The sequence below is a fragment of the Cebus imitator genome, unplaced genomic scaffold (genome assembly GCF_001604975.1).
Source record: "Cebus imitator isolate Cc_AM_T3 unplaced genomic scaffold, Cebus_imitator-1.0 Scaffold83, whole genome shotgun sequence".
NCBI lineage: Eukaryota > Metazoa > Chordata > Mammalia > Primates > Cebidae > Cebus > Cebus imitator.
Genome location: NW_016107398.1, coordinates 5,568,186 through 5,579,035, shown reverse-complemented (window position 1 = coordinate 5,579,035; position 10,850 = coordinate 5,568,186).

Below are 10,850 nucleotides of genomic sequence, written 5' to 3'. Positions count from 1 at the left end.
AAGACAAAAAGTGCTTTGGCCAAGCTGGTGGAAGCTGTCTGCACCAACTACAATGACAGATATGATGAGATCCGCCGTCACTGGGGAGGCAATGTCCTGGGTCCCAAGTCTGTGGCTCGCATCGCCAAGCTAGAAAAGGCAAAGGCTAAAGAACTTGCCATGAAACTGGGTTAAATGTACACTGTTTCTGTAAATAAAAATAATTAATGCAAAAAAAATGTATACTGGAACACACAGATTTGACTTTAATATATGTTTATATATAAAATATGATTTTGAAACAATCTTTTAAATTTAAAATCAAATAATTTTGAAAATCCTTTCTATTTAGGTAAAGAATCTTCAAAACAAACTTCTCAAGTGATATGGTTTGGCTGACTCCCCAACCAAATGTCTTTTTATTTATTTATTTTATTATTTTTTTTAAAGATGGGGTTTCACCCTATTGGTCAGGCTGGTCTCTAACTCCCAACCTCAGGTGATCCGCCCGCTTCAGCCTCACAAAGACCTGGGATTACAGGCGTGAGCCACCACAACTGGCTCTCCCCAACCAAATCTCATCTTGAATTGAAGCTCCCATAATTCTTACATATTGTGGGAGGGAGCAGGTGGGAGATAATTGAATCATGGGGAATAGTTTCCTTCATACTATTCTTGCTGCAGTGAATAAGTCTCACGGGATCTGATGGTTTTATTAGAGATTTTCCCTTGTTTGGCTTTCATTCTACCTTGCCTGCTGCCATGTAAGATGTGCCTTTCACCTTCTGCCATGATTATGAGGCTTCCGCAGCTTGTGAGTCCATTAAATCTCTTTTTCTTTATAAATTACTCAGTCTTGGGTATGTCTATCTGCAGTGTGAAAACGGACTAGTACATCATAAAAGAAATTTCATTGCTCCTTTGAATTGCTGTTGATAAGAGAAAAAAAAAATTCATTGCAAAAATTGAAGTCTGAACTAAAAAGCTACAAAGTAAATAATGTTCAATAGTCATCCCAGATAATGTCCCTGAAATACTATGTCAAGGATCTAGAGGAACATATTGTATCTTTAACCAGAATTAAGTGGCAAGCAGGACTTAATGGAACAAATTATAAAACTAAGGTGGAAAATTCTAGTTTATTTTTGAAATGTGTCTCATCATAAGCTCACACATAGCATATGAGCTCCATGCTCCTAATTAATAACAGAGTTTAACCTCGTGGAATTTCACGTATTGCCTGGTCTAACATGATTACAATTTTTCATTTTAAGACTTGTGATTATCTTGTCAATGTGTATAGAGAGATGTTTGATCATACACGGTACTCTTGTTGATAGGAGAAAAGGGAGCCACTAATTTATCTGCTTATAATAAGAGCAATATTTAAGAAAGCCACAAAATATGAAAAGCTTTTCTGTCCAAGTTTACATTCTGTTGTAGACCATCTTTATTTTGTTATTTAGTGTATGTTAGACCAATTTATAGCTTTCATTTTCCTCTGAGGTTTGCATTTCCCAAATCACGTTTATTTATTTATTTAGAGAGAGTTTTGCTCTTATTGCCCAGGCTGGAGTGCAATGGCACAATCTCTGCTCACCACAAACTCTGCCTCCCAGGTTCAAGTGATTCTCCTGCCTCAGCCTCCAGAGTAGCTAGCATTACAGACCTGTGTCACCATGCCCAGCTAATTTTGTATTTTTAGCAGAAACTGAGTTTCTCCATGTTGGTCAGGCTGGTCTTGAACTCACAGTTCCAGCCCAGGCTGGAGTGCGGTGGTGTGATCTTGGCTCACTGCAACCTCTGCCTCCCAGGTTCAAGTGATTCTCCTGCCTCAGCCTCCCAAGTAGCTGGGACTACAGGCATGTGCCACCATGCCTAGCAATTTTTCTATTTTTAGTAGAGATTTAAGTCCACTATGCTGCTACTTATTGTGGTTTTTCTCCTCTGTTCTTTGTCCTTATAATGATTAATTTTTTTTTTTGATATGGAGTCTTTCTGTCACCCAGGCTGGAATGCAGTGGCGCTATCTTAGCTCATTGCAACCTCCACCTCCCGGGTTCAAGCAATTCTCCTTCCTCTGCCTCCCGAGTAGCTGGGGTTACAGGTGCCTGCCACCACACCTGGCTAATTTTTTTGTATTTTTGGTAGATATGGGGGTTTTAACATGTTGGCCAGGCTGGTCTCGAACTCCTGACCTCATAATCTGTCCATCTCGGCCCCCTTAAAGTGCTAGGATTATAGGAGCCACCATGCCTGGCTGTGATGATTAATTTTATGTGTTAACTCAGCTTGACCGTGTTGCCCAGATAATTGGTTAAACATTATGCTGGATGTTTCTGTGAGGGTGTTTTTAGATGAGATTAACATTTAGATTCGTGGGGGTTTTTTGTTTGTTTGTTTTTGAGACAGAGTTTTGCTCATGTTGCCCAGGCTGCAGTGCAGTGGTGTGATCTCCACTCACTGCAGCCTCTGCCTCCAGGTTCAAGTGATTCTCCTGCCTCAGCCTCCTAAGTAGCTGGGATTGCAGGTTTGTGCCACATGCCTGGCTAATTTTTTTTGTTTTTAGTAGAGCCAGGGTTTCACCATGTTGGCCTGGCTGGTCTCAAAGTCCTGACCTCGGGTGATCCACCCACCTCAGCCTTCCAAAATACTGGGATTACAGGTGTGAGCCACCTTGACCAGCCAATTGGTGGGCTTTGAATAAAGCAGATTACGTTTCATAATATGGGTGGGCCTCATCCAATAAATTGAACATCTGAAGAGACCAAAAGACTGACCTCCCGCAAGCAAAGAAAAATTCTGCCAACAGACATACTTTGGACTTGAACTTCAACATTGACTCTTTCCTGATCGCAGTCTGTTGGCCCACCTTGCAAAGTTTGGACTTGCCAGTTAGTACCTGTTAATCTAGTGAGGCAATTTCTTTTTTTCTCTTTTTGAGATGGAGTTTCACTCTTGTTGTCTCAGCTGGAGTGTAATGGCGCAGTCTTGGATTGCTGCAACTGCAACCTCCAGCTTCCAGGTTCAAACAATTCTCCTGCCTCAGCCTCCCAAGTAGCTAGGATTACAGGCATGTGCCACCACACCTGGCTAATTTTGTATTTTTAGTAGAAATGAGATTTCTCCATGTCATCCAGGCTGGTCTTGACCTCCCGACCTAAGGTGATCTGCCTGTCTTGGTCTTTTAAAGTGCTGGAATGACAGGCATAAGCCACCGAGCCCAGCCTAATTTCTCTTTTTTTGAGACGGAGTTTTGCTCTTGTTGCCCAGACTGGAGTGCAATTACGCGATCTTGGCTCACCATAGCCTCTACCCTCTGGGTTCAAGCAACTCTCCTGCCTCAGCCTTGCTAGTAGTTGGGATTACAGGGATCTGACACCATGCCCAACTAATTTTTGTATTTTTTTAATTTTTTTTTTTAAAGACATGGTTTCACCATATTGGTCAGGCTGGTCTCGAACTCCTGACCTCAGGTGATCCGCCTGCATCAGCCTCCCAAAGTGCTGGGATTACGGGCACGAGCCACTGTGCCTGGCCTATTATAGTTTACTTTAATACCTTTAAAACTTCTCACCAAAATTAAAAATCTTATGATAGTTTACCTTCATTTAACAACCCCAATCTACTGTATGTTTTTTTATTATGTATTTACTTTTACATATGTTATAAATGTCATAAAATGTTTTTATTATAGTCATTATTAATTGCCAGTATTTATTTCTATTTTCCCACATAGTGATCTGTCTTAGTGCTTTTTATTCCTTCTTGTGGTTCCATGCTTCTAATATGAGATCATTTTCCATCAACCTGAATAATTCCATTTAGTGTTTATTTTTGTGTGTGTGATGGAGTTGTCCTCTTGTCACCCAGGCGGAAGTGCGATGGCATGATCTCGGCTCACTGCAACCTCTGCCTCCCAGGTTCAAGTGATTCTCCTGCCTTAGCCTCCAGAGTAGCTGAGACTACAGGTGCATGCCAACATGCCCAGCTATTTTTTTTTTTGTATTTTTAGTAGAGATTGGGTTTCATTGTGTTAGCCAGGATGGTCTCAATCTCCTGACCTCTTGATTTGCCCTCCTCAGCTTCTCAAGGTGCTGGGATTACAGGCATGAGCCACTGTGCCTGGCCCATTTAGTGTTTCTGATAGTTCACTTCTTATTTATGACAGTAAATACCTTCGGTTAGTTTGTTTTCTGCAAACTTCCTTATTTAATGTTAAGTTTTGAATGCTTTTTTTCACTGAGTATAGAATTCTGGGTTAGCAGTATTTCTTTCAATAAACTAAAAATGTCATTCTTTTATTTTCTGGATGCCTTAGCATCTGTTAAAAGGTAAGCCATCAGGCTGGGCATGGTAGCTCACACCTGTAATCCGAGCACTTTGGGAGACCAAGGCAGGTGGCTCACCTGAGCTCAGGAGTTCAAGACCAGCCTGGCCAACATGCTGAAATCTGGTCTCTACTAAAAATTCAAAAATTAGCCAGGTGTGGTGGTGGGCACCTGTAATCCCAGCTACTTGGGAGGCTGAGGCAGGAGAATTGCTTGAACCCGGGAGGTGGAAGTTGCAGTGAGCCAAGGTCACGCCATTCCAGGTGACAAGAGTAAAACTCTGATTTCCCCACCCCCACCAAAAAAAAAAAACCAAACAACAACAACAACAAAACCCAAAAAGGTAAGCCATCAGTCTTATTGTTGTACCTTTGAAGGTAATATGTCTTTTTTTCCCCTTTGGCTCCTTATAAGATTTTCTCTGTCTTTAATTGTAAACAATTTGACTATGATGTGTCTTGGTGTGGTTTTATTTATAGTTATCATGCTTGAGATTTACCAGTCTGTGGATTGATGTCTGTCATTAGGTTTGGCCAAAATTTCTCTAATTACATCCTCTCTTTTCTCTTATTCTGGGTCTACAATTATATATATGTTAGATATTTTCAGCCTCCCAAGTCACTGGGATTAAAGGTGCACACCACCATGCCCAGCTAATTTTTGTAGTTTTAATAGAGATGGGGTTTCACCATGTTGGCCAGGCTGCCGTTAAACTCCTAATCTCAAGTGATCCACTGTGCCTTAGCCTCCCAAAGTGCTGGGATTACAGGTGTGAGCCACCATGCCCAGCTGGGTAGTTTATCTGTGTAGTTTATTGATGACTTCAGGCTCACCAATCCCTTTGGCTGCAATTCTAAGATAGAAGAGGACTTAAAAAACATAGAAATAGGATTGAAACTCTAAATTAGCCTCAGAATAGAGATTATCATTCCTTAGCAATTAATATTCAAAGCAAGATCCAAACATGTAATTAGTCATTTATGTATCTAAGCTATATGTATACATGATATAAAACAAGTTTTCACATACAAATTTTTTTTTTTTTTTTTTTAACAGAAGCAGGATTTTGCCACATTGCCCAGGCTGGTCTTGAGCTCAAGTGATCCACCTGCCTTGGCTTCCCAAAGCACTGGGATTACAGGCATGAGCCACAGTGCCTGGCCCATATTTCTTTATTATAGTTATTTCCAATTCCTTTCCCCTTTCTCACATCACAGTTAAAGAATTCTACTCAGGAATTGTTGTAATAGAAGTATTTTAGTCTATGTGCTATGGTTTGGTTAGTTTGTTTGCCAAGTGTCATGGTGGAATTTTATTACTAATGTTGAAGGTAGATCCTGATGGGAGGTGTTTGGGTTGTTAAGGCAGATCTCTCATGAATGATGTCATGCCCTTCTAGAGGGAGTAAGTAAGTTCTCACTCTTAGTTCCCACAGGAACTCATTGTGGTAAAACCTTGTGCTTACCTCTCGTTTCTCTCTTGCCTTCTCTTTCACCATGGGATCTACACACACTGGCTCCTTTTTGCCATCTGCCGTGAGTAGAAGCTTCCTGAGGCCCTCATCCAGAGCCGATCTTGGTGACATGCTTCTAGTACAGTCTGCAGAACTGTGAGCCAAATAAACCTGTTTTCTTTATAAATTACTCAGCATCAAGCATTCCATTATAGCAACACAAATGGACTAAGATACCATGTATAATGCCCTAATCCTTATAATATTATCCTACTACCCAGGCAGATATTGCTCTCCAAATGTCTTCTTCTTCTTCTTCTTCTTTTTTTTTTTTTTTAAGATGGGGTTTCACCATGATGGCCAGGCTGGTCTTGAACTCCTGACCTCAGGTGATCCACTCACCTCGGCCTCCCAAAGTGCTAGGATTACAGGCGTGAGCCACCGTGCCCAGCCTCCAAATATCTTCTTAAAAAGGATGGTTTCTGAAATGACACCCTCTTGGAACTATTTGGATGACTGAACAGCTGTTTTCATTAGAAAGCCTTTTTTTTTTGGACAGGATCTCATTGTGTTGTCCAGGCTGGAGTGCAGCGGTACAATCTTGGCTCACTGCAGCCTCCGCCTCCTGGGTTCAAGTGATTCTTCTGCCTCAGCCTCCTGAGTAGCTGGGACCACAGACAGGCACCATCACGCCCAGCTAATTTGTCTTTGTATTTTTAGTAGAGACAGGGTTTCACCATGTTGGCCAGGATGGTCTTGATCTCTTGACCTTGTGATCCACTCACCTCAGTCTCCCAAAGTGCTGGGATTATAGGCGTGAGCCACCGCACCCACCTTTTTTTTGTATTTTTAGTAGAGATGGGGTTTCAGCATGTTAACCAGGCTCATCTCAAACTCCTGACCTCAGGGGATCCACCCACTTTGGCCTTCCAAACTGCTGGGATATAGGCTTGAGCTACGGCACCTGGCCTTAGAAATCTATTTTGGCTGTACATTTGTTTTATTTTCATTTATTTTTTTGAGATGGAGTCTTGCTTTGTTGCCCAGGCTCGAGTGCAGTGGTGTGATCTTGACTCAGTGCAACCTCCGTCTCCTGGGTTCAAGTTACTCTACTGCCTCAGCCTTCCAAGTAGCCACAATGTCATTCTAAACATAACTGTTAACTATCAGGAAGTATTTTATTCTCTTTCTATAGAGAGCAGAAGGTCTTCAGCAAGAAATTCAGATGCTCACTCAGCAAATAGAACAGCTGTATCATCTTTATGAAGAACTATTTGTGAATCATTCCAACTTGAAGAAGTTTAGGGAACAAGAAAAGATCCTTGAAATACCTAGAAGGAAAAATTGCTTTTAATGTTTTAAAAGATTAGACTATGAAAAAAAGACTTTTCTGAATTATAGATGTTATTTTGGGCAAGAAATTGACTATTATTCTAATATTAATAACTTTATTTGATGTAGAAAGCTAATAAAACTATTTATATTTCACTTAACATTGGAAAAGTGAGGAGAAAAAATCCTTAGAGTTATGCTTCTAATTTTATCAAAAAACTTGCCCTTTCCTATGTCTTCCATTTTTTTACTGTATACGTATTTGACAGATAAAACCATCAGTGTAATATGGAAAGTATAGTGTCTTTTACAACTTCTTCTTGGAAGTTACATAACATCACTTCTGCCATATTCTATTCATCAAACACACCAACCTGGTACAATATTGTGGGGAACTATGTAAGGGTACCAGGCGGTGCAGATCATTAGTGGTCATATTAAAGTCTGACTACCCCACTCATTTATTTCACTCACAAACTGAATGATTGATTATATAATCATTTATTCAGTACTTAATTGAGCAACCACAGATTTTAAAGATGTATAGGACTGGCCAGATGTAGTAATCACGCCTATAATCCCAGCACTTTGGGAGGCTGAGGTGGGCTGATCACGTGAGGTCAGGAGTTTGAGACCAGCCTGGCCAATGTGGTGAAACCCCATCTCTACTAAAAATACAAAAATTAGCTGGGTTTGGTGGCACATGTCTGTAGTCCCAGCTACTTGGGAGGCTGAGGCAGGAGAATCACTTGAACCTGGGTAGTGGAGGTTACAGTGAGCCAAGATCGCACCACTGCACTCCAGCCTGGGCAACAGAGCAAGACAAACAAAAAAACAGGACTGAATGAAGTAAGGTCAACAGTAGACCTTAAAGAGTTTAAAGATAAATATATCATCTCATCTACCCTCTTCCTCTACCTTCAAATATGTGTATGAAAATACTACATTGAATGGTTAATCCATACAAATAAAAAGAATTCTTTCTTTTCTCTTTTTTCCATCCAATTTTGGGAGAAAAAGAATTCTTTATTAAGTTTTCTTAAGATTGTACAAAATAACGTGTGCTTGGCCAGGCATGGTGGCTCACCTGTAATCCCAGCACTCTGGGAGGCCAAAGTGGGTGGATCACTCGAGGTCAGGAGTTCAAGACCAGCCTGGCCAACACGGTGAAGCCCTGTCTCCACTAAACCCACAAAAATTAGCCAGGCATGGTGGCACATGCCTGTGATCCCAGCTACCTGAGAGGCTGAAATGGGAGAATCACTTGAACCTGGGGGGTGGAGGTTGCAGTGAGCCAAGATTGCACCACTGCATTCCAGCCTGGGCAACAAGGCATGCTAAACAGTTTGAAGAAAATAATAATCTTGTCTCTGCCCATCTCGCCTCAGTAACCAATGTTAACCATCCCCATAGTTGTGGAAATACGTAAACATATATTTAAGGGTAATGGTGTCTTCACAAAACTAAGACCATTCTAATAAAAATATTTTGCAACTTCCTGTATTTACTTAGTAGTGCTTCATGGTTGTATCTTAAGTTAAAAGTTATAGCTATTCTCTTAATAACTGTGTAATAGTCTACAGTATGCATGTATCTTAATTTATTCAACCATTCCCCTTTTGAGGGATAATATAATTATTTCCTATTTTTGGTTCCTACAAATAATGTGAAAATAAGTGTCATTCAATATATATCCTTCCACACTTGTGCTTTTGTTGCTAGAGGACTAAGTGACAAATATGAGCTGTTAGGGTCACCATGTGTATTTTAAATTCTAATAGCCATTGTCAGATTACTATTTGCAAAAAGAAGCAGTTCATTTAAGAGTAAATCGTTCTCTTTTACATCCTAGCTAGCATTGAATGATGTCATTCTTTTTTGTTGATGTTGTTGGGTTAAAAAAAAACAAAAACAAAAACAAGGTATCTCATTATTACTTTAATTTACATTTTCATGAGTACTAGTGAAGGCAAGTACTTTTGTTTTCCTTTCTGTGGAGATGGGGTCTTACTATGTGACCCAGACTGGTCTCAAACCCCTGGATCAAGCAATCTTCCCAAAGGGCTGGAATTACAGGTGTGAGCCACTGCACTCAGCCAGTAAGCATGTTTTTTTTTTTTAAAAAAAAATAATTTTAGGCTAGGTGCGGTGTCACATGCCTGTAATCCTAGCACTTTGGGAGGCCGAGGTGGGTGGATTATCTGAAATCCAAGAGTTTGAGACCAGCCTGGCCAACATGGCAAAACCCTGTCTCTACTAAAAATACAAAAATTGCCGGGCGTGGTGGCAGGCACCTGTAATCCCAACTACTTGGGAGGTTGAGGCAGGAGAATGGCTTGAACCCAGGAGGCGGAGGTTGCAGTGAGCTGAGATCATGCCATTGCACTCCATCCTGGGCGAAAGAGCAAAACTCTGTCTCAAATAATAATAATTTTAACTTTTATTATAGATTAAGTGGTACATGTGCAGGTTTGTTACATGCGTATAATGCTTGATGCAGAGGTTTGGGGTACGCCACCAGGTAATGAGCTTAGTACCCAGTTGGTGGTTTTCCAGCCCATGTTCCCTTCCCCCCCTGTCTAGTAGTCCCCCATCTACTGTCCCCACCTTTATGTCTATATGTATTCAACGTTTAGCTTCCACTTATAAGTGAGAACATGTGGTATCTGGCTTTCTGTTCTTGTGTTAATTGGCTTAGGATAATGGCTGCCAGCTCCATCCATGTTGCTGCAAAGGATATAATTTCATTCTTTTTAGAGGCTGGTAAGTATCTTTATATATGCCTGTTGACCACTTGAGTTTAGTTTTCTACAAATTGCCTCCTTCTTCCCATAATTTGGATTTTAAGTGCAGAAGATTATGCTAATCAAATTTCTTAAATAATGTCTCATTATTTGGGGACATAATTGTCCATCTCCCATTTAATTTATTTATTGGTTTTTGGTTCCATTCCCCACTTCCATTCCCTATGCCCATAGGTAGTCACTTGAATGTGTTTATGTCTATCATTTTGTTTATGTGATTAAAAAATTGTTATGGGATATTTACATGCCATAAAAGTCACTTATTTAAAGTATACAATTCAATGATTTTTAGTAAGTCTATAAGTCTATTCTAAACCCAGAATGTGTGCAAGCCACCACATTCTGGGTTTAGAACATTTCCATCACCCCAAATTTATATATATACATATATATATATATAAATATATATATATATAAATATATACGTATATATTTATATATATATAAATATATATATATAAATATATACGTATATATTTATATATATAAATATATATATATATTTATATATATATAAATGGATGTAATTTCATTCTTTTTAGTGGCTGGTAAATAATAAAGTATTTATAAAAAAGTATATATAAAAATATATATTTTTTAATATTAAAAAATAATAAAGTATATATAAAAATATATATATATATATTTTTTTTTTTTTTGCCTAGAGACAGTTATTCCCTCTTCCATCACTAGTGCCAGGCAACCACTAATCTCCTTTCTGTGTCTATAAATTTTCCTTTTTTGGATATTTCATATAAATCAATAATTTCAATGTGTAGTCTTTTGCATAAGTTTTAAAAATTAGCATTGTTTTTGAGGTCCATCCATGTTGTAGCATCCATCAATATTGTGTTCTTTTTATTACTTAATGGTATTCTATTGTGTGGATGTACCACATTAAAAAAATAATACTTTATTTTTGAAAGCAGTTTGAGGATTACAAAAAAAATG